Source organism: Myotis daubentonii, chromosome X (assembly GCF_963259705.1).
Source record: "Myotis daubentonii chromosome X, mMyoDau2.1, whole genome shotgun sequence".
Lineage (NCBI taxonomy): Eukaryota > Metazoa > Chordata > Mammalia > Chiroptera > Vespertilionidae > Myotis > Myotis daubentonii.
The window spans coordinates 84,745,736-84,771,089 of NC_081861.1; the positions used below are offsets into that span (position 1 = coordinate 84,745,736).

The 25,354-nt window shown below is 41.9% G+C and overlaps 1 protein-coding gene across 1 annotated transcript in view; it reads left to right on the plus strand.

The window, feature by feature from the left end:
• The first annotated feature begins 12,981 nt into the window (after nt 1–12,981).
• SYTL5 (synaptotagmin like 5) overlaps nt 12,982–25,354 on the plus strand; it is a 442,905-nt gene continuing 430,532 nt past the window's right edge. Inside the window, exon 1 of the mRNA XM_059678890.1 lies at nt 12,982–13,128. The gene's annotated coding sequence lies outside the window, so the exon portion shown is untranslated. The remainder of the gene's footprint in view (nt 13,129–25,354) is intronic.

Below are 25,354 nucleotides of genomic sequence, written 5' to 3' on the forward strand. Positions count from 1 at the left end.
GAGAAATCAGCTGACAGTCATATGGGTATTCCCTTGTAGGTAACTGAATTTCTTTCCCTTGCTGCTTTTAAGATTCTCTCTTTGTCTTTTGCTCTTGGCATTTTAATTATGATGTGTCTTGGTGTGGTCCTCTTTGGATTCCTTTTTTGGGGGACGGTTCTCTGCGCTTCCTGCACTTGTAAGTCTATTTCTTTCACCAGGTAGGAGAAGTTTTCTGTCATTATTTCTTCAAATAGGTTTTCAATATCTTGCTCTCTCTCTCTCCTTCTGGCACCCCTATAATTTGGATGTTGGTATGCTTGAAGCTGTCCCAGAGGTTCCTTACACTATCTTCGTATTTTTGGATTTTTTTTCATTTTGTTTTTCCTGGTTGGGTGTTTTCTGCTTCTTCGCATTTCAAATCTTTGACTTGATTTTTGCGATCCTCTAGTCTGCTGTTGGGAGTCTGTATAATATTCTTTATTTCAGTCAGTGTATGCTTAATTTCTAGTTGGTCCTTTATCACAACCTTGAGGGTCTCATTAGATGTCTTGTAGGTCTCATTAAGTTTATCGGCAGTTTCTAGAAAATTCTTGAAAAACCTTAAAAGTGTGGTTTTGAACTCTATATCCAGTAGTTTGCTTTCCTCCATTTCTGGCATTTGTGTCCTTTTTCTATGACTCCACTTTTTTAATGCTTCCCTGTGTTGATAAAGTGGTTTTCTGTGCTAAGTGTCCTCTAGGGCCCTGTGGTTCAGCCTCCCCAATTACCTGAGGAGGACACTCTTGGTGAACCCCCTTGAGGTCTTTGTGCACAGTCTTGTTGTACTTAAGCCTTGATTGTTGTAGGTATCACTGGGAGGAATTGACCTTCAGGCCAATTGGCTGTGAGAATCAGCTGTGTCTGCAGTGGGAGAACTTCTGTGCTGAAGACACCCTAATGGGACAAGACTTGCTTCAATGGGGCTTTGGTGCTCAGAGTCTGCCCCCTGAGTGTGTCCTTTATGGTTCCACGGAGCTGCAAACTGGATGGACCCACTCTGACCTCTGGGTACACTGGCTCCTGGATCTCCAGGGAGGTGTTAATCTAGCCTCTGCCTTAGGCTATCCAGCAAAAGCCTCCTTGCAGGGCTTGGGCGGGGCCCGTCCCATGTGATCAACAGGGCAGCGCTAGCAGTTATGGCTGCTCTCAGAGGTCCCGGGTCTCGGTGTCCCAGCAATCACTGCAAGCCCCTCCGAGAGAAACCTGCCCTCAAGTTCCGACCGATGCCAGACATCCCGCCTCTCCCGTATGAGTCTGGGTCCCCAGAGACTTGCCCGGAACTGGAGCTCAGAGCCTGAGACTCCCTCCGGATTGAAAATGACAACCACGCCCTCAGCTGCCAGCGTGCTCCGTGTGTGCCTCTGTACGTTTGTATTTTACTTCCGCACTGCGCCTCCTCTGAGACTCAGTATGCTTTTCTCTTTCCTTCTAGTTGTAGAATTTCCACTCAGCCAGCCTTCCTGTGGTTCTGGATGAGTCCGTTCCGTCTTTTAGTTGTATTTTTGAAGTGGTTGTTCAAGGCATCAAACTCCGGTGTTTACCTATGCCGCTATCTTGGTTTCTCCTCGACAATCCTTTGTATTTCTGAAGGGTCTGTTCTTATTTCATCTCTTTCATTTCTGATTTTGTTTATTTGGATCCTCTCTCTTTGCTTCTTCGTGAGCCTGGCTAGAGGTTCATCAATCTTGTTTATCCTTTTAAAAAACCAGTTCTTGTTTTCATTGATCTTTTGTATTGTTTTTTTTGTCTCTATGTCATTACTTTGTGCTCTGATCTTTATTATCTCCTTCCTTCTGCTCACGCTGGGCTTTTGTTATTGCTCTCTTTCTAATTCTTTAAGTTGTAGAGTTAGACGCTTTACTACCATTTTTTTCTTGGTTTTGTTTTTTGGTTTTTTTTGTTTTTTGTTTTTTTTTAGGTAGGCCTGTAGAGCTATAAACTTCCCTTTCAGGACTGCTTTCATTTCGTCCCATAGATTTTAGATTGTTGTGTTTTTATTGTCATTAGTTTCCAGGATGTTTTTAATCAAGGCAGTCTCTTCAATAAATGGTGTTGGGAGAACTGGACAGATACATGAAAAAAAAATGAAACTAGATCACCAACTTTCACCATACACAAAAATAAACTCAAAATGGATAAAAGACTTAAACATAAGATGGGAAACCATAAAAATACTAGAGGAATCCACAGGCAGCAAAATATCAGACATATGCTGAAGGAATTTCTTTACTGATTCTGCTCCTGGAGCAATGGAAACCAAAGAGAAAATAAAAAATAGGACTATATCAAAATAAAAAACCTTTGCACAGCAACAGAAACCTTCAACAAAATAAGAAAGCCCACTGCATGGGAGAACATATTTGCCAATGTTATCACTGATAAGGGTTTGATCTCCAACATTTATAGAAACTCATACAACTTAACAAACGGAAGATAAACAACTCAATCAAAAAATCGGCAATGCCCTAACCGGTTTGGCTTAGTGGATAGAGCATCAGCTTGCAGACTGAAAAAATCGGCAATGGACCTAAATAGATACTTTTGAAAGAAGACAGAAGGAAGGCCAAGAGACAAATGAAACCATTCTCAAAGTCACTAATTATCCAAGAGATGCAAATCAAAATGACAAATGCAGTACCATCTCACATCTGTCAGAATGACTATCATCAACAAATCAACAAACAAGTGCTGGTAAGGATGCGGAGAAAAAGGAACCCTCGTGCACTGATGGTGGTAATGCAGACTGGTGCAGCCACTGGGGAGAACAATATGGCGTTTCCTCAAAAAACTAAAAATGGAACTCCCCTTTGACCCAGTGATCCCACTTCTAGGAATATATCCCAAGAAACTAGAAACACCAATCAGAAAGGATATATGCACCCCTATGTTCATAGTGGCACAATTCACCATAGCTAAGATTTGGAAACAGCCTAAGTACCCATCAGCAGATGAGTGGATTAGAAAACTGTGGTACATCTACACATTGAAATACTATGCTGCAGTAAAAAAGAAGGTATTCTTACCATTTGCAACAGCATGGATGGAACTGGAGAGCATCATGCTAAGTAAAATAAGCCAGTCAGAAAAAGATAAATATCACATGATCTCACTCATTTATGGAATATAATGAACATAAACTAAGGAATAAAAACAGATCCAGAGACAGAGAGACCTGGATCAGACCGCCAAACTTTAGAGGGAAGGTAGGAGATGGTGGAGGTAAGGTAGAGAGATCAAGCAAAAGACTTGTATTCATATATATAAGCCTAACCAATGGACACAGACAACAGGGGGTGAGGGCATGAGTGGAAGGGTGGGGGGGCAATGGGGTGTTAAGGGCACATATTTAATAACTTAATAAAGACATTTAAAAAAATAAACACAGTCAATTTTGAAACTGTTTTTAATATATGCAAAGAAAAGAAAAAAATAATGACTAAGTCTTTGAGACTTTGCATGATTTAATTAGTCAGAAACAGAAACTTGTGTCCCTTTTTGACCTCGTGAAGGAAAATGTCACACACGTTCAGGAGGCACAGAGATTCTCAATCAAGATGAACACAAAGAGACCCACACCCAGACACATCATAATATAAATGGAAAATGTTAAAGACAAAGAAAGAATCTTAAAGGCAGCAAGAGAGAGACAGAGGAGTTCCCATTTTAACATCAGCTGACTTCTCATTAGAAACACTTCAAGCCAGAGGGGAGTGGCATATAGTACTCAAAGTAATGAAAAGCAGGGGCTTAACTTGAAAGCTACTCTATACAGTGAGGTTATCATTTTACATTTAAGGTGAAATAAAAAGCTTTCTAGACCCCTCCCCCACAAAAAAAGGTTAAAAAAGTGCAATGCATGAAATATTAAAGGGATTGTTTTAAGAAGATGGAAAGGAGAGAGATAGGATCATAGGCATGAAATAAATAAAAATGGCAATCAATAAACATCTATCAATAATAACCTTAAATGTAAATGGATTAAATTCTTCAGGCAAAAGATATAAGGTGACTGAATGGATAAAAAACATGACCCATATATATGCTGTCTACAAGAGACCCACCTCACAACAAAAGATACAAACAGGCTGAGAGTGAAGGGATGGAAAAGTATATTCTATGTAAATGGAAAGGAAAAAAAAAAGCTAGAGTAGCAATACTCATATCAGACAAAATAGACTTCAAAACAAAGGCAAAGAAGGCCACTTCATAATACTAAGAGGAATGATTCAACAAGAAAATATAACACTTGTAAACATACGTGCACCCAACATAGTAGCACCCAGGTACAGTTATAGTAGGGAAAATTTACACACCACTGACATCACTGGATAGATCTTCCTAACAAAAAATTAACAAGAAAACAGAGGACTTAAATGACACACTAGATCAGATGGAAATATGTGATATTTACAGACCAATTCACCCCAAAGCAACAGAATATACATTCTTCTCAAATGAACATGGAACATTCTCAAAGATAGACTACATGTTAGGGCATGAAACAAGTCAATACAAATTCAAGAAAATTGACATAATACCAAGCATCTTCTCAGATCACAATGGCATGAATTTAGAAATCAACTACAATAATAAAAACTAAACAACATTCTAATATATGGAGGCTACATCACATGTTATTAAAGAATGAATGGGTTACCAATGAGATCAAGCAAGAAATTAAAAACTTCCTGAAAACAAATGAAAATGAACACACATCCAACTATGGAACATGGAGAAAGCAGTCCTGAGGAGGAAGTTCAGGGCACTGCAGGCCTACCTCAAAAAATAATAAAAAGGACTAATACACTATCTAACCCTACAACTAAATGAATTAGAAAGAGAACAGCAAGAAAATCTCAGAATCTCAGAGGAAGTAGAAGGAAGGAAATAATAAAGATTGGAGCAGAAATAAATGATAGAGAGAATAAAAAAAAAAACAACAACAAAAAACAGTACAAAGAATCAATAAATCCAAGAGTGGGTCTTTTGAAAAGATAACCAAGATTGATGAAAACTTAGTGAGATTCATAAAGAAACAAAGAGAGAGGACACTAAAAAATAAAATCAGAAATGAAAGAGGTGGTATAACAAAGGGCAACATAGAAATGCAAAGGATTGTAAGCAGTATTAAGAACAACTATATGCCAACAAAATGAACAAATTTGGAAAAATGGACATATTCCCAGAAACATACAATCTTCCAAAACTCAATCAGGAAAAATCATAAACCTAACTAGCCCAAAAATAACTGATGGAATTAAAGCAATTACTTAAAATCTTCCAGCAAACAAAAGTCCTGGACCGGATGGATTTAAGGGAGAATTTTACCAAATATTCAAAGAATTAACACCTATCATCCTCAGACTATTCCCAAAAATTCAAGAGGAAGGAACACTTCCAAGCTCTTTTTATGAAGCCAGTATAATCCTATTTCCAAAACTAGAAAAAGACACTACAAAGAAACAAAATTACAGGCCAATCCCTGATGAACACAGATGCTAAAATCCTCAACAAAATATTTGCAAATCAGATCCAACAATATATTGAAAAGACCATACACCATGATCAAGTGGGATTTATTTTGGGGATGCAAGGCGGGTGCAATATTCGAAAATCAATGAATGTGTTACATCACATAAACAAACTGAAAGATAAAAATCACACGGTCGTATCAATAGATAAAGAAAAACAGATTGTCAAACTGCAGCGGGAAGGCCGGGGAGGGTTGGGGTGCAGGAGGTAGGGGGGTAAGAGATCAACCAAAGGACTTGTATGCATGCATATAAGCATAACCAATGGATATAAGACACCGGGGGATAGGGGAGGCTAGGGGACTGTCTAGGGCGGGGGTAAAAAATGGACACATATGTAATACCCTTTGTAATACTTTAAGCAATAAAAAAAAAAATTTAAAAAAAAGAAAAAATCTGGCACCCTTTTCTGATAAAAACTCTCAGTAAAGTGGAATCATACCACATAATTAAGGCCATATATGAGAAACCTACAGCCAACATAATACTCAATGGGCAAAAACTAAAATCGTTTCCCTTAAGAACAGGAACAAGACAAGGATATCCACTTTCACCACTTACATTCAATATGGTACTAGAAGTTCTAGCCATGGCAATCAGACAAAAGGAAGAGATAAAAGAGTTCCAAATTGGAAAGGAGGAAGTAAAACTGTCATTATTCTCAGACGACATGATTTTGTACGTAGAAAACCCTAACAAATTTTCCAGGAAACTACTAGACTTAATAAATGAATTCAGCAAGGTAGCAGGATTCAAAATCAACATCCAGAAATCAATGGTACTTTATACATCAATAATGAATTCTCATTAAGGGAAACTAAAAAAAAAATCAATCACATTTACCATTGCAACAACAATAAAATACCTAGGAATAAATTTAACCAAGGAGGTAAAAGACCTGTACTTGGAGAACTATAGGACATTGAAAAAAGAAATAGAGGAAGATGCAAACAAGTGGAAGCAAATACCATGTTCATGGGTTGGAAGAATTAACATCATTAAAATGTCTATACTACTCAAAGCAATCTACAGATTGAATGCCATCCCTATTAAAATACCAGTGACATACTTTACAGAGCTAAAGCATGGAGGGACCTGGAGATTATTGTGCTAATTGAAATAAGCCAGTCAGGGAAAGACAAGTATCACATGATCTCAGTCATACGTGAAATCTAATGAACCAAGTAAACAGGTGATCAAAAATAGACCAAGAGTTATAAAAGCATGAACAGACTGTTGAACCTCAGAAGGAAGGCAGGGGAGGGTGGGTGGGAAGAGATGGACCAATGAACTTGTATGTATATATGCATAACCTGTGGACACAGACAGTAGTGTGGTAAAGGACTGTGATGCGGCCTGGGGCTAGAAGGGGTCAAAGTGGGAAAAGGAAACATATAATACTTTCAATAATAAAAATTTAATTTAAAAAAACACACACCAAAGTGGACAAACAGAAAGCCAAGAGACAGGAAAAAAATGCTCAAAGTCATCAATCAACAGAGAGATGCAAATTAAAAGAACAATGAGGTGTCACCTCACACCTGTCAGAATGGCTATCATGTACAAATCAACAAAGGACAAATGCAGCCTCCTTGGGCACTGCAGCTGCTTCCCCTCCCTAGACATTCCACAAGGAAGAAAGGATATCGCCAGCAGCGCCAGGGGTGACCAGAGGTTACTGCTCTCCCCATCCTTCCTCCAGATCGCCTGTCTCGCTCCAGATGAAGTGTGCGCACTGCACACGGAAGTTGATGTGAGTAGATAGCACATAGGCAATTAATTTCAAAAGATTTTGGACCAATCGTTTCCCTCATTGGCCTGTTGGTTTGTTTCTCTCTAAGTATTTCCTCAACAACCTCACAAAAGGAGCAGATACTAATAGGAAAAGTCCATTAAGGTTAATTAAAGCCATTAAAATTAATTTTGTTTGGAGATTTATTGGGAAATTTGGGACTCCCATTGAGACCATTGATGCATGCCAGGGAGTCACCCAGCAGAGCCCCTGAAACGACTGCTGCTGGGGGCTGTGACGCAGTGGCTGTCCCCCGACCCCTGCCCTGCAGGCATGGCACCAGCTCTGAGGGGCTCTAGCACTCTCGCTGCTCAGCTCATCATCACAGCTGCACCTCCAACCTCTTCAGGTTGTGAGAGGAGAATAAGAGGGTGTGAACTGTGAAGGCCAAACTGGGAGACACTTTCACAAGAAGACTGACCCAGCCGTCATTTTTATGATGTGGTTTGTGAACCATTGAATGTCCCCCCTTAAAATATATCTTCAGGGCGTGCCCAGTGCTGGGGAGCCTGTGGGGAGCAGAGCCCTTAGATGTGAGTATTCTGTGTGTTTCAGGGTCTCCTGAGGGTGCACCTCCCCTGGAGGGTGAGGCCCAGGCCTCAGGGAGGCCTCAGACCATTGTTTGAACTTACAGCTCTCACAATGTGTGAAGGCAGGAAAACCGGCATCCCGTCTTAGGTGTTACAGGGCGACACGCAAAGCTAAATGGTGGAATTGAGATGGCGCCTCAGCTGACTGAGGCAGGAGAGTGCGCTGAATCCCTGGGCCTCTGTGATCATGGTAGTCCTCGCACAGGGGCCAAGGGAGGCAGAAGGAGGACCTGAGGAAGTGTGAGGGGCTCGGCTGTTATTGCTGAAGGAAGAGGCTGAATGTGGAGCCATTGGTTCTCCCAAGCCCCTGGGCAGACACGTGCCTGCCACATCCAGTGCCACCACTGTGTCCCCACCGAAAGAACTGCAAGCCCATCAGCATGCACACAAAAAAAACCCCATATATATATGTGTGTGTTTTCTGAAGTACAAAAAAAGAGAAAAATAATTGTAACTGTGAGGTGAAGGGTGTTAACTAGATGTATTGTAATCATTGTGCAATATATGCATGTATCAAACCATCATGTTGTATACCTAAAACTAATACAATGTTACATGTAAATTATATCTCAATAAAAAAAATAATTAAAAAAAAAAACAAACTGCAAGTCCATCAGTGTGCGCTGTTGTCAGCCCATGTGTGTGGTCCTTCATTACAAGAGAATGGAAGCTGACCTCCAGGGGGATGGGGTCAAGGCTCTGTGGCCAATGAACGAACAAGTGGAGAGTAAGTGGCGAAGAGGGTGAGGCCAGCACTTCAGAAAGCGAGATGCACTCAGGAATACATGGGTGGGGGGGTGGGACACTGAGCAGTGCAGGGACATGGGAGCTGGGCAGGCAGACAGCAGTGCTGCATGAGAGGGGATGTGGTGGCAGAGGGCAGCAGGGGCAATAAAGCCCCCGTGGACTCAGCCAACAGCAGGCCTGGGTCTCACAGGTCCTTTGGTCAGAGTGGGGCAGCTTAGCGGACCCTCTGCTCCAGATCTCACATGCTATGCAAGGCTGCAGTGAGCCGGGAGCCTTCTGGCCCATGCTCATCGGGACGCTGGCAGAGCCCATCCTGGGGACTGTCTGGCTAGAGGCTAAGCTGCACTCTGGTTGTGGACAGAGACCCCCTAAGGTCCTAGAGGCCACCCCGGCTCCTTGCCATGGCTTCTCCAGTCCCCAAGGGTGTCTCCCCCCGCAGCTGCCACGACCGAACAGGCCCCAGGGAGCTGCAGGAGCCACATCCCAGCTCCCTGGCTGGGCTGTTAGGAGCAGCCATGGCCTCTGCTACACTCGAGATAAAATGTTCACATGAGGCAGGACACTGGGGCCACTGGGGTCTGCCCACCATGGACACCAGTCACCCTGGACCCCATCACAGTGTTGCCTGGATCCTAAATGTTAGGAAATGTGTGATTCCTGCCAACTGTTTGTCCGAGGAGACTACGGGTCCATTTTCCATGGTCCCCACTGGCAGTTTCCAGGTCTCCCAGGAGGCCTTGTAGAGTCCATCTTGCTTGGGGGCCTAAAGACTCAGATCTTTTTGTCAATGTGAAACTGTCCAAGTCTAGCATGTCAGACACAGATTCCACTGTAAGAAATGTACAAATGAACAAAACAAATCTGAGAGGCAGATAAGCCAGTGCGGTGTCTGTCAGCAGTGTCTTCTTGGAGGAGCCATCAGGGGTCATTGTTAGAAATTCGTCACCTGGGAACCCACAAAAAGACCGCTCAGGGCTAGAGAAAGTGCTGGAGATGTTCACTGAATGAGTGCTTGACAATATGGTCCCCGATTTCTTTAATAGAGGGGACGTCTTAGGCCTTACCACCCAGCCTCTGTTATGATGTATTTACATCATCTATGCTAATAAAATGGTAATATGCTAATAGACCAAGAGACCTTTCAGACATCCTTCTGGACAAAGCCATGGTGGTGGGGCTGAGGCAGAAGTGGTTAGGGGTAATTAGACCAGGAGGGGAGGGCAGTTAGGGGAGAGCAGGCTGGCAACGGGGGGGTAATTGGGGGTGAGCAGGCTGGCAGGGGGGCCATGGGGGTGAGAAGGCTGGTGAGGGGCAGTTGGGGGTGAACAGGCCAGCAAGGCGGGGGGGCAGTCAGGGGCCATGAGGCCAGCTAGGTAGGGCAGTTGGGGGCCATGAGGCCCACTGGAGGGGCAGTTGGGGTGAGAAGGCCAGTGGGGGGGGGCAGTTGGGGGCAAGTGGGCCTGCAGGCAGAGTGGTTAGGGGCATTTGGGCAGGCAGGCAGGTAAGCGATTCGGAGCCAGTCGTCCCGGATTGTGAGAGAGACCCCAGATTGGAGAGGGTGCAGGCTGAGCTGAGGGACACCCCCCACCCTGTGCATGAATGTCATGCACCAGGCCACTAGTCCTATATAATAAAAGCCTAATATGCGAAGTGTCCGGTCATCCAGTCAGCCATTCAGCCAATCAAAGCGTAATATGTTAATGATATGCTAAGGCCACTCAACTGCTTACTATGACATGCACTGACCACCAGGGGGCAGATGCTCTGACCAGTAGGTTAGCTTGCTGCTGAGGTCCAGTTGATTGGGACTGAGCGAGATCGGCTGGACACACCCTGCAGCCTTCCCTCGATTCCTCCCCAGCTGGTCAATCTCCTGTATCCCTCCCCGGCTCGTGCACTGGTGGGGTCTCTCTGCCTGGCCTGCATCCTCTCGCAATCTGGGACCCCTTGGGGGATGTTGGAGAGCCAGTTTCGGCATGACAGCAGAACTACTGGTCACTATGATATGCACTGACCACCAAGGAGCAGACACTCAACACAGGAGCTGCCCCCTGGTGGTCCACAGGGGTAGTACTGTTCAGCCAGAAGCTGGGCTCACAGCTGGCTAGTACAGAGGCTGTAGTGGGACCCTCTCCTACCTCCAAAGCAATGCTAAAGATGTTCCCATTGGGGGGAGCGGGCCAAAGCCATCAGTCGGACATCCCCTGAGGGCTCCCGGACTGTGAGAGGGCGCAGGCCCGGCTGAGGCCCCCTCCCAACCCAGTGCATGAATTTCGTGCACCTCTAGTATATCATAAGAAATTTTGGGCCTCTAGTATATCATAAGAAACCAGAAACACCAATCAGAAAGAATATATGCACCTCTATGTTCATATCAGCACAATTTACAAGAGCTAAGATTTGGAAATAGCCTGAGTGCTCATCAGAAGATGAGTGGATAAAAAAGCTGTGGTACATTTACACAATGGAATATTATGCAGTTGTAAAAAACAAAGGACTCACCCTTTGAAGCAGCATGGAGGGACCTGGAAAGTATTATGCTAAGCAAAATAAGCCAGTCAGAGAAAGATAAATATATGATCTCACTCATATGTAGAATATAATGAACATCATAAACTGATGAACAAAATAGATTTAGAGACATAGAATCATGGAACAAACTGAAGAATTTCAGAAGGAAGGTGGCAAATGTGGGGAGTGATTAACTGGGAAACATATGCATATATGCATAGCCAATGAACACAGAAATAGAGTGGTGAAGGCCTGGGAGGGGAAGGTGTCAGCTGGAGGGAGTTAATGAAACAAACAAACAAATGGGACATCTGTAATACTTTCAGCAATAAATATAATTTTTTTAAAAAAGGAACATGACCTTATAGACTTGAAGAGTAGAGATAGAGAAACTGAGGGACAATATTGAGGAAAGTAGATATAGATGCGGAAAATGGAAAATATAGATGTGGTGATGGAAGATAAGCATAGGAAGGTACTGGATGTTAGACTTTGTAGTTTTCAATAAGGATTTATTTTCCATTGGTTGTCATGCTATGTGCTGGTTTACTGGGACATTAAAATGAGTGTCACAGTTCCTGCCCATCATGGGGGCAATCTAGGTTTATAATGGTCATCAAAAAACAATGGGATGATGAGGGGTATATGTTGGGGGAGAGATTGTCTGTGTTTCTAAATAGGCAGTAACCTTTCATTTCTTACCCCACGAGTTGTAGAAAATTTGACAACTGAAGTATGCTGTTCTCAAGTTGGAAAAATGCTCCACTCCCAATTCTTCTCTCTCTCTGAATTCTATAATCCCTCACTTTTGCCAAGACTAATGGGATCCTTATTCTACATAGTTCCTGTCAGTTTTGATATGATGGACGCAGGACCATCATCTCATCACCCCTATCTATCCTCCAGCTAAACAAGATAACCTCTACCAGAAAAAATATTTCAATACCCAATGCAGAATATCTCCTTATTTGCTGGAGATATTACTTCTTCTAGATGGCCTGACACTCTACAGCACCCTGACTGCCCCCAATAAAGCTTGGGTAGGGCCTCCGCTGCTCTTCCCACCTCCAGTCAGAATAGGAGCTATTCCCTGGCCATCCCCACTGCACTTTTCCAGGACTGAAGAATCTGAGAAGGGAGAGGTTCATAGCTACCTCTGCAAGAAGGGACTCTTGGCTGTGGTGGAGAGTAAGGAAATCCGAGGCATAAGCACCAATTTTGGGAGGGTCTGAGTATTGCCAAATCCAGTTGGCAGGTGGACAGTGTGTCTGATGGGCATCCCTGGGGGAGAGGAGTCCCTGCAGGTAAGGATGTGAGGATAGGAGAGACCAATGTAAAAGGATACACCTGTGATCTTGAAGAGCCAGCTGCCCTGTCTCTGGGCTGGGTGAGTTCTTACACCACTGAAAGGGGGATCCAGAGGGTTAGGAAGACTGAGCATCCAGGAGTGGCTGGTGCAACCTGAGAGAGGGCCTTGCGATGCCATGTCCAGACGTGGAAGGTGTGTTGAGCTCAGATGGGCAGCTGAGGGTCAATGGAGGCACAGGAGAGTGGAGACACAGGACAGAAGCATTGGTCCTGCAGTGGCCAGCCCTTGTATGGAGGGGCCAGCTGTGCCTGGCTGGGCTCTGGCTGGCTGGACTCTGGCGCCATCGCCTGGGAGTGTCGGGTAGAGAGCCCTTTTGATAAGAGCTGCTGGAGACAGCCTCCCAGCATGCAGCCTTGGTACTTGAGTGGGGCGGGGAGGGAGAAGGGCACAAAGAACGAGTGGAGTGGCGGGAGAGGCAGGCACAGAGCTTGTGAGTCACTGCGCTCCCCTGGGTTAGGAGTGGGGCTTCGCCAGCTGCCTGGGATCCACATTTCATCTCCAGCTTCAGCGACTCACCCAGGAATACTGGCCCCCTCCGGAGGCTGGATCAGCTGCCTTTCCATTTAGGTAAGTTTCTTGCATTTTTATGTCTTGTGCTTGTGCTTGAGTGATTGGGGTGGGGGGCGGGGTGGAGGGGGAAGGGACCGAAGCGGGGAGGGGGTCTGCCAGTCTATGTCTCTTTCTGCCTTTGCTTCCTCCCTCTTGTTCTCTCCATTGGAGACAGAAGGTTAGATTTTTAAAACGCAACACAGAATATCAAATTCATGCTCAGACCCCAAACAAGCTAAACCCTGGAGCCATATTCTTAATTTCCCTGGGTACCTTCAAATGCCCCAATGCAGCGTTTATGGGCTGGGAATGTTTGATTTGTTTGGTGTGTTTCCCTCCTCCCCCACTTTCTATCTGGGTGACTCTTGGAGGAGAGAGCAGGGAGAAAGCTAGAGAGCTGGGCTGGAACCCTTTGCCAAGGCGGTGTCCTCATTCTCAGGGAGGTTGCAGATGTTTATTATAGCCTGAGTTGGGATCTTGGAACAACCCTTCACAGCCCAGGACATACTAGAGCTGCATATCAATCTCATCACTATTGACTGAATCAAAATGTTCCAGAGGCACAATTAATGTGAATACCAAGATAATGTTGAAACAATTAATTGAAGGGCTCTATTGGATATTTTGTTTTTAATTTATTTTATTCTAGGAAAATTTTAGAGGACTACTGCTGGTCTTATTTTCTCTATTTGCAGAGATGCTTCCAAACCTATTATTTCCCTTGCAAGAAAAATAAATGAAGACCTATTCTGTTTATTATAAGGCTTTAGCAATGCAAAGCTACACGTCAGTTAGTTTTCCTTTTCCTCCACCAGTGTGTGTGTGTGTGTGTGTGTGTGTGTGTGTGTGTGTGTGTGTGTGTAGGGGGGGGGTGCACTTCCACTAACTGCATTTAGAAAAATCAATGAGGGGAGGGTGAGTCCACTTTTATCTACCATTAAACACAAGTGTTTCTGTGACTATTAAATAGGTACTAATTATTGCTGTCATTTTGGGCTTAAAATAGCAGAAAAGATATGCTCCTAGAATGCATGTTTGTGGCTAATGTTGATGACTGATTGTTTTATAAATATTGTTTGGTTTGTTGCAATGTTAACAGGTGGTCCTAATTCACAGAACATAATTCTTTTGCTCTAGACTAGACAAGCAACCTGATGATATGGGAAGAAAATACTCTCCTCCCACCAAACTATGTCTTTATCCTGCTTTGTGTGAGAGGAAGATGGGTGGAGAAAGCTTTTCTGGCAGTTGATTGAATTGCCTATTATAAGTTGCTCTTTTACTGATTTTTTTATTAGGTTTATAGAAAAGACACCTCACCCCAGAAGAAAATTTACAAAACCTTACATGTTTAGTTAGGTCACAAGGTTAACTTTTTAGACTTGAGTGGAAGCTTTGATGATTCTCTTTTCCGAAGCTCTTCCCAGGCAGCACGTCAAGCTGAGTAGATTTCCCACATCTCTGATAAGATGATGCCTCTCCACTGTGCATGTTGGTGCTTAACATCTGTAACTCTTGGTTTACATATTTATCTCACTCAAGATAGTAAAGTTTTTTGGAAGGCAGAGGTAATGTCTTATTCATCTTTGTATACCTGGAGCCTACTAAAGTGGGGGTCTGATGAATGAATGAATGAATGAATGAATGAATATAGTCCAAATTGGGTTTACAATTTCCTGAACGCCACCTGGGCATGCTTTTTCTTCACTCCTAGATGATGATCCTTCTAATTGAGTGAGTCTCAAAGTGTGGATTCTCGGCCTACACTGTGTTCTAAATAAATGAGTGTGACATATATGGAAAGTATCTCTATTTTAACTGTAACTTTCACTTTATGTAACAGAAAAACCAACTAAAGGTGGCTTTAACAAATAGAGGACCCTGACAGTAGGTGAGCACTGGAGTTGATTCAGTGGTCCAATATGTCAGGATTCTGAGTCAGTGCCTTACCCTCATAGTTAATAGATGTTTCTGACAGCTACAGATATTACATCTTTATCCTATGTTCAAAGATAGGAAATAAGGGATAGAATAATTTTTCTCAGCCAACTTTTATCAGAGAATAATTATCTTTCCTCAAAGTTCCCCAACAGAATCTCCCTGTATCTCATTGGTCAGAGCTGGACCACAAAGCAGTCCTTAGTGGCAAAGGAGGTTGGGAAAGTACCAGGCTTTTCAGCTTCTATAGTAGAAAGGAGTCCTGGGAGAGGGGGTTTGGAGATGGCTTTGGGGAGCTAACTGGCAAGTCTACTAGACTGTCATGAAAATGGTTCTGTTTTAACCAGTGACTGTATTAATGAATGGTTCAAGTAAAAGAAATAAATAGTAATCAATGTAGCAAAAGCACATTCAGAAAAGGGATCCCCCCCCCGTCAAGGTGTGTGGTATTTTAAGGATGCTAAATAATCACTTTTGTAGAGTTTGTTAACTTTAGAGACTGCAGGTAGAAAAAATATATGTATGTATACAGCTTGTATGGTTTCCATTATATTAAATATGGCTCAAATACTCCAGTTCCTGGAACAAAGTAAATATTCAGTAAGTAGTTGTCCTGAGTTGACAACAGGCATAACTTGGAGATATTGTGGGCTCATTTCCAGACCACCTCAATAAAGCAATTATCACAATAGAGAGAGCCATAATCTTTTTGCTGGTGGAGGGTCTTGCCTTTGTAACATCTCCACATCTGTGAACCACAGTAAAGCAAAGCAAGGTATGCCTGTGTTGTGTTTTGGAGCTTCACAACTTCACAGTAACCAGTGAAAAGGTTTAGCAAGAAATAACTACTTAGTAGTTTGGCACCTATGCCCTGAAATGCCTGTTTACACAACTTCAGAGACTTTAATTTGGATCCCAGGAACCTGGAGTGGGGGCATGGACAACTTAACAGGAGGGACAAGAACATGAGAGGTAGTGGGTACTGACAATTTAGGACAAAAGATTTTCTTTGGGAGTTTTCTCTATACCTGCACTGTGGAAGATCTACTGCCAAAAAAAAAATGTTCAAGATGATCCCTAGCATACACACCAAAATTAAAGTTGATGCATTAAATGAAAAGAGCATATATTACTGCTAAATTTGATTCCCGACTTTCCTTCCAAGCAGCAGTCCTGAAATATTTCCTGCAGAAAGCTTGGGGACATAATAATGGGAGTTCAGCTAAATGAGTATCAAAAGATTGGAATTTAACAATTGCAGAACCCTGGGTTTTAATTTCTCACTAGTTGAAAGAATGAAGTAGACTATCAGTGGTTCTCAAACTCTGACGCACTTTAAAAATTACCTGGAGAACTTTTTAAAAATCCACGTTTATGGGTTGGTTCCCAAACTACTTAAGGTGGAACCTCTGGGAATGAGACCCAAATATCAGGATTTTTTAAATTCCCCAGATGATTCCAATATGCACCTGAGTTTGGAAATGTATTACTTTGCTTGGGCTGTCATAATAAAGTATCGTGGACTAGGTGACTCAATTAACACAAATATATTCTCTCATAGCTCTGGATGCTTAGAAGTCCAAGATCAAAGTGTTGGCAGGATGGGCATTTTCTGAGGAATCTCTCCTTGGCTTGTACATGGCTGCCTTCTTGCTGTTTTCACATGATCTTTCCACTGTGCATATCAGTGCCCTAATATTCTCTTATTTGCACATGAGTCATATTAGATTAGGGCCCAGCCATATGATCTAATTTTGCCATGATTGTCACTTTAAAGGCCCCGTCTCCAAATATAATCAAATTCTGAAATACTATGGGCTAGAATTTCAATATATTAATTTGTGGAGGTGACAGTTCAGTCAATAACAGGAACCACTGGACAAATACAGCACTTTTCAAACTTTAATGTTTGTACAAGCCACCTGAAGAACTTTTTGTAATTCATATTCCAATTCAGTACATCTATATGAGGCCCTGAGAGTCTGCATTTCTTACAACCTCCCTGAGACTCTGCATTTCTAGCAAATGCCAGTGCTTCTAGTACATATATAATACTTTAAGTAGCATGGTTCTATCTAGACTAGTGGTTTTGAAAGTCTAGCAGGCATTAGAATCACCTGCAGAACTTGGTAAAAGCAGGTTGCTGGGTCCTGGCCTCAGAATTTCTGATTCAGTGGGAGTGGGTTAGTACCCAAGAATTTGCCCTTCTAACAAGTCCCCAGGTGATGGTGATTTTATTGGTCTAGGGATGATACTTTGTGAAACACATACTTTGTGAACCACATGACTCTGACATTTTCAGACTTTATGGTAGTGGGTCAGTGTAGTTCATTACATACTATGTGAAGTTTATCAGCAGTATTTGCTATTGTAATTGCTGCTCGTGTTGTACTTTTTCTTTTGCCAAGATTAATTAGGCTTTCTTCTCACATGACGAAGGATGAGAAAATGAGAGAAAATGCTGCATTGAGGTCTTTTGATATCTTACACAAATTGAGGTGAATAAACATGGAGCCTACACATCAGCCCATCTGTCTCTAATCATGTGTTTGTTTGTTTTTGTGTGTCAGCCACAGAGCTAAATTGCAGCTTGCTCTTATACCAACACAAAGATGAGACTACTTGCTAGCTTCCCATATGTTATTTTGTTGCACAACCTCAAGGGACATTGCAAATTTCTCAAAACCATTAAATCACTTCTAATTTAAACATTGTTATTTCTATATGAGACAAACAGTGAGCTACATTAAACAATATCCTCTCCAAAATAATTGTAGATGGAAAAAGAGCTGCTATTTGAGAATTAAATCAGTACAATTCATGTTATGTGGATGTCATTTCTCATTTGTGGGAATAAAACAAGAGACTGTCTATAAATGTAACATTAAATGGTTTAGAATCATCCAAAACTTTAATCTAGTGACCTGGGTATCATCTCAAGAATGTGATTGTATTTTATTTATTTTTTTGGCTGTCCTTTTCTTTCTTTATTGATTAAGGTATTATATATGTGTCCTTATCTCCCCATTGCCCCCCCACCCCCGTTCATGCACTCACCCCATGGTGTCTGTGTCCATTGGTTATGCTTATATGCATGCATACAAGACCTTTGGTTGATCTCTCCCCCTTACCCTCACCATTACCTACCTTCCCTCTGAGGTTTGAGCATCTGATCGATGCTTCTCTGTCTCTATTCATCAGTTTATGTTGTTTATTAGAATCCACAAATGAGTGAGATCAAGTGATATTTATCTTTCTCTAACTGACTTATTTCACGTAGCATATTGCTCTCCAGCACCATTCATGATGTTACAAATGGTAGGAGATCCTTCCTTTTTACAGCAGTGTAGTATTCCATTGTGTAGATGTACCACAGTTCTTTAATCCACTCATTTGCTGATGGGCACTTAGGCTGTTTCCCAATCTTAGCTATTGTAAATTGTACTGCTATGAACATAGGGATGCATATATCTTTTCTGATTGGTGTTTCTGGTTTCTTGGGATATATACCTAGAAGTGGGATCACTGGGTCAAATGGGAGTTCCATTTTTAGTCTTTTGAGGAAACTCCATACTGTTTTCCACAGTGGCTGCACCAGTCTGCATTCCCACCAGCAGTGCACAAGGGTTCCTTTTTCTCCACATCCTCAACAGCACTTGTCCTTTGCTGATTTGTTGATGATAGCCATTCTGACAGGTGTGAGATGGTACCTCATTGTCATTTTGATTGGCATCTCTCAGATAATTATGACTTTGTGCATGTTTTCATATGTCTTTTGGCCTTTCTTATGTCCTCTTTCGAAAAGTATTTATTTAGGTCCGTTGCCCATTTTTTGATTGGGTTCTTATCTTCCTTTTGTTAAGTTGTATGAGTTCCCTGTAAATGTTGGAGATTGAACCCTTATAGGTGATAATATTGGCAAATATGTTCTCCCATGCAGTGGGTTTTCTTCTTGTTTTGTTGATTGTTTCTTTTGTGTGCAGAAGCTTTTTATTTTGATGTAGACCCATTTGTTTATTTGCTCTTTAGTTTCCATTGCCCTAGGAGCTTTATCAGTGAAGATATTGCTTTGGCATATGTCTGAGATTTTGCTGCCTGTAAATTCCTCTAAGGTTTTTATGGTTTCCTGACTTATGTTTAAGTCCTTCATCCATTTTAAGTTTATTTTTGTGTATGGTGTAAGTTGGTTGTCTACTTTCATTTTTTTGCATGTATCTGGTTCAATTTTCAAAAGACCATTTATTGAAGAGACTGTCTTGACTCCATTGTATGCTATTGCCTCCTTTGTCAAATATTAATTGAGCATAGTGGTTCGGGTTAATTTCTGGGTTCTCTATTCTATTCCATTGGTCTGTATGTCTGATCTTGTGCCAGTACCAGGCAGTTTTGAGAACAGTGGCTTTGTAGTACAGCTTGATATCTGGTATTGACATCCTTCTTACCTTGTTATTCTTTCTCAGAGTTGCTGCAGCTATTTGGGATCTTTTTTAATTCCATATGAATTTTTGGAGAGTTCTTTCTAGGTCTGTGAAATATGCTGTTGGTATTTTAATGGGGAGTGTATTGAATCTATAGATTGCTTTGGATAGTATGGACATTTTAATGATGTTGATTCTACCAATCCATGAAGACGATATGTTCTTCAATCTGTTTATGTCTTCCTCTATCTCTTTTTTCATTGTCCTGTAGTTTTCAGAGTACAGGTCTTTTACCTCCTTAGTTAAGTTTATTCCTAGGTATGTTAATTTTTTTGGTGTGATGGTAAATGGGTTTGTTTTTTTAATCTTTCTTTCTGTAAATTCATTATTGGTGTACAAAAATGCCATATATTTCTTGACCTTAATTTTGTATCCTGCTATATTGCCAAATTTATTTATTAAGTCTAATAATTTTTTGATGGAGTCTTTAAGGTTTTCTACATACAGTATCATGTCATCTGTGAATAATGACAATTTTACTTCTTTTCCAATTTGTATGCCTTTTATTTCTTCTTCTTCTCTGATTGCTTTGGCTAGCACTTCCAGTACTATATAGAACAGGAGTGGTGAAAGTGGGCATCCCTTGCCCTGACTGGTTTGGCTCAGTGAATAGAGCACTGGCCTGTGGACTGAAAGGTCCCTGGTTTGATTCCGGTCAAGGGCATGTACCTTGGTTGTGGGAACATTCCCAGTTGGGGGTGTGCAGGAGGCAGCTGATCGATGTTTCTCTCTTATTGATGTTTCTAACTCTCTATCCCTCTCTGTAAAAAATCAATAAAATATTTTTTAAAAAAGAAAGTGGGCATCCCTCTCTTGTTCTTAGGGAAAATGGTTTTAGCTTTTGCCCATTGAGTATGATGTTGGCTGTAGGTTTGTCCTATAAGGCTTTTATTATATTGAGATCTGGTCCTTCTATTCTCACTTTGCTGAGCGTTTTTATCAGAAAAGGGTGCTAAACTTTGTCAAATGCCTATTCTGCATCAATCGATATGATTATGTGATTTTTGTCTCTCACTTTGTTTATGTGATGTATCATGTTTATTGATTTGCAGATATTGTACCAACCTTGCATCCCTGGAATAAATCCTATTTGGTATGGTGTATGATGTTTCTAATGTAATACTGGATCCGGATTGCTAGAATTTTGTTGAGGATTTTGGCATCTATGTTCATCAGGGATATTGGCCTGTAATTCTCTTTCTTTGTGGTGTCTTTATCTGGTTTTGGGATTAGGGTAATGCTGGCTTCATAGAAAGAGCTTGGAAGTGTTCCTTCCTCTTGAATTTTTTGGAACAGTCTGAGAAAGATTGGTTTTAGTTCTTCTTTGAATATTTGGTAAAACTCCCCTGTGAAGCCATCCTGTCTAGGGCTTTTGTTTGCTGGAAGCTTTCTGATTACTGTTTCAATTTCATCAGTAGTTATCAGCCTATTTAAATTATTTTATGCTTCCTGATTGGATATATGCACCCCTATGTTCATAGCAGCACAATTCACCATAGCTAAGATCTGGAAACAGCCTAAGTGCCCATCAGTAGATGAATGGATTAGAAAACTGTGGTACATCTACACGATGGAATACTATGCTGCTGTAAAAAGGAAGGAACTCTTACCATTTGCAACGTCATGGATGGAACTGGAGAGCATTATGCTAAGTGAAATAAGCCAGTCAATAAAGGAAAAATGCCACATGATCTCACTCATTCATGGACAATAGAGACCATTATAAACTTTTGAACAATAATAGATACAGAGGCAGGGTTGCCTCAAACAGATTGTCAAACTGCAGCGGGAAGGCCGGGGAGGGTTGGGGGGCAAGAGGGAGGAGGGTAAGAGATCAACTAAAGGACTTGTATGCATGCATATAAGCATAACCAATGGACATAAGACACTGGGGCTTAGGGGAGGCTAGGGGACTGTCTAGGGCGGGGGGATAAAATGGGCACATATGTAATACCCTTTGTAATACTTTAAGCAATAAAAAAAAATTAAAAAAATTTATTTTATTCTTCCTGATTGAATTTTGGAACCTTCTATTTGTCTAGGAATATGTCAATTTTGTCGAGGTTGTCCAGTTTGGTGGAGTAGAGTTGTTTGTAGTTATATATCCTATCTAATAATAGACAAATATCGTAATTAACCATACCTCCACTACACATCCCATTGGCTAATCAGCAGGATATGCTAATTAACTGCCAACAAAGATGGTGGCCGGCAGCCATGAAGCTGAAGCGAACATGAGGCTTGCTTGCTCCAGTGATGGAAGAAGCCAAGGTTCCTTGCCTGCCACGGCCCAGCTCTGAGCTCCGAAAGCAACAACGTTTCAATTATAGAAGCTAAACAAACCCCAGATACCTGCTTTCAGCCAGCTGGAGCCTCAGAGCTTAAAGCGCCAGTAATGGCAACAGAGTTTCAATTACAGAAACTAAACAAACCCCAGATACCTGCTTTCTGCCAGCCATGGCCTCAGAGCTGGAGCTGGGGCTCAGAGCTGGAGCCAGCTCTCAGCTCCAGTGACAGCTATAGAAGGTAAATAAATCCCAGAATTAAAAAAATAAAATAAAAAAAGAGGCTGGGAGCTTCAGTCACCCGCCAGCCTGAAAATGGCCCTCAGCCCCTCATCCAGATGGGCCAGGCACCCCAGCGGGGACCCCCACCCTGAAGGGGGATTGCCCAGCTGCAAACAGACATCAGCCCCTCACCCAGGATGGCCAGGCTACCCACCGGGACCCCCACCCTGATCTGGGACACCCTTCAGGGCAGACCACCAGGCCCCCACCCGTGCACCAGGCCTCCATCCTATATAGTAAAAGGGTAATATGCAAACTGACCCTAACAGCAGAAAGACTGGGAATGACTGGTCACTATGACACACACTGACCACCAGGGGCCAGATGCTCAATGCAGGAGCTGCCCCCTGGTGGTCAGTGCGCTCCCACAGGGGGAGCTCTGCTCAGCCACAAGCCAGGCTGATGGCTGCCAGTACAGCGGTGGTGGTGGGAGCCTCTCCTGCCTCCTCAGCAGCGCTAAGGATGTCTAATTGCAGCTTAGGTCTGCTCCCCGCTGGCAAGTGGACATCCCTTGTGGGCTGCCAGGCTGCCAGAGGGATGTCTGATTGCCATCTTAGGCCAAATCCCCATTGGAGCAGGCCTACGCCAGCAAGTGGTCACCCCTGAGGGGTCCCAGACTGCAAGAGGGCACAGGCCTGGCTGAGGGACACCCCCTGCCCCGAGTGCACAAATTTTTGTGCACCGGGCCTCTAATATATAAATATAAATGTAAATATAAATATAAATATAAATATAAATATAAATATAAATATATATATTGCTATGTATATCTGTGGAGTCAGTTGTTACTTCACCTCTTTCCTTTCTGATTTTGCTTATTTGGGTCCTCTCTGTTTCTTGGTGAGCCTGGCTAGAGGTTCATCAATCTTGTTTATCCTTTCAAAGAACCAGTTCTTGATTTCATTGATTTTTTGAATTTTTTTTTTTTGGCTCTGTATCGTTTATTTCTGTTCTTATCTTTGTTATTTCCTTACTTCTGGCTACTATGCGCTATTCTTGTAGCTCTCTTTCTAATTCTTTAAGTTTCAATGTTAGATAATTTATTACCATTTTTTCTTGTTTTGTTTTTGTTTATTTATTTTTATTTATTATTTATTTATTTTGAGATAGGCCTGTAGAGCTATGAACTTTCCTCTCAGTACTGCTCATTGTGTCCCATAGATTTGGAATTGTTGTGTTTTCATTGCCATTTGTTTCCAGGATGCTTTCTATTTCTATTTCTTCTAACCCAATCACTCTTTTTTTTTTTAAATATGTTTTTTTAATTGATTTTTTATAGAAAAGAAGGGAGATGGATAGAGAGTTAGAAACATTGATGAGAAAGAAACATTGATCAGCTGCCTCCTGCACACTCCCCACTGGGGATGTGCCCCCAACCAAGGTATATGCCCTTGACCAGAATCGAACCTGGGATCCTTGAGTCCGCAGGCCAATGCTCTATCCAGTGAGCCAAACTGGTTAGGGCCCAGTCACTCTTTAATAGCATGCTCTTTAGCCTCCAATTGTTTAAATTTTTTCATTATTTTTATTGTAGTTGAGTTCTAATTTATGCAATTGTGATTTGAGAAGATGTTTGTTATGATTTCTGTCTTGTTGAATTTGAAGAGATTTTGCCCGTGACTCAATATGTGGTCTATCTTTGATAATGTCCTGTGTGCACTTGAGAAGAATGTATATATTCTGTGGCTTTGGTGTGAAATGTTCTGAAGATGTCAATATAGTCCATATGATCTAGTGAGTCATTTTAGGATTGTTGTTTCTTTACTGATTTTATTCTTTAGAGGATTTTTCCAGGGGTGTCAGTAGGGTATTAAAGTCCTCTCCTAGAATTGTATTGCTGTCCTTTTCTCCCTTGATATCTCCCAGAGGTTGTTTTATGTATTTGGGTGCTCCTGTATTGGGAGCATATATGTTTACCAGAGTAATATCCTCTTGTTGAATTGCTCCCTTTAGTATTATGAAGTGGCCCACCTTATCGCTTGTTATGGTACTTACCTTGAGGTCTATTTTGTCATATGTAAGTATTGCAACCCCAACTTTTTCTAATTTCCATTTGCCTGTAAAATTTTTTTCCATCCATCCACTATCAGTGTGAACCCTATGTACTAAGGTAGGTCTCTTGTAGACAGCAAATATATGGGTCATGTTTTCGCACCCATCTAGCTACCCTATTTATTTTGATTGGAACATTTAATCCATTTACATTTAATGTTATTTTTGAAAGTACTTGTTTGTCACCATGTTTATTCTTTATGTTTGTGTTCCTTCTTGCCTTTCTTTCTTTTTTTATTGCTTAAAGTATTACAAAGGGTATTACATATGTGTCCTCCCCCCGCCCGCCCTTGACAGTCCCCTAGCCTCCCCTACCCCCCCCCATGTCTTATGTCCATTGGTTATGCTTATATTCATGCATACAAGTCCTTCAGTTGATCTCTTACCCTCCTCCCTCTTGCCCCCCAACCCTCCCCGGCCTTCCCGCTGCAGTTTGACAATCTGTTTGAGGCAACCGTGCCTCTGTATTATTGTTCAAAAGTTTATAATGATCTCTATTATCCATGAATGAGTGAGATCATGTGGTATTTTACCTTCGTTGACTGGCTTATTTCACTTAGCATAATGATCTCCAGTTCCATCCATGCCAATGCAAATGGTAAGAGTTCCTTCCTTTTTACAGCAGCATAGTATACCATCCTGTAGATGTACCACAGTTTTCTAATCCATTCATCTACTGATGGGCACTTAGGCTGTTTCCAGATCTTAGCTAATGGTGAATTGTGCTGCTATGAACATAGGGGTGCATATATCCTTTCTGATTGGTGTTTCTGGTTTCCTGGGATATATTCCTAGAAGTGGGATCACGGGGTCAAATGAGGGTTCTATTTTCAGTTTTTGGAGGAAACTCTATACTGTCTTCCATAGTGGCTGCAGCAGCCTGCATTCCCACCAGCAGTGGATGAGTGTTCCTTCTTCTCCACATCCTCTCCAGCACTTGTCGTTTGTTGATTTGTTGATGACAGCCAGTCTGACAGGTGTGAGATGGTACCTCATTGTTGTTTTGATTTGCATCTCTCTGATGATTAGTGACTTTGATCATGTTTTCATATGTCTCTTCGCTTTCTGAATGTCCTCTTTTGAAAGGACCTGAATGTCTATTTAGGTCCTTTGCCCATTTTTTGATTGGATTGTTTATCTTCCTTTTGTTAAGTTGTATGAGTTCCCTATAAATTTTGGAGATTAGGGCCTTATCAGATATGACATTGG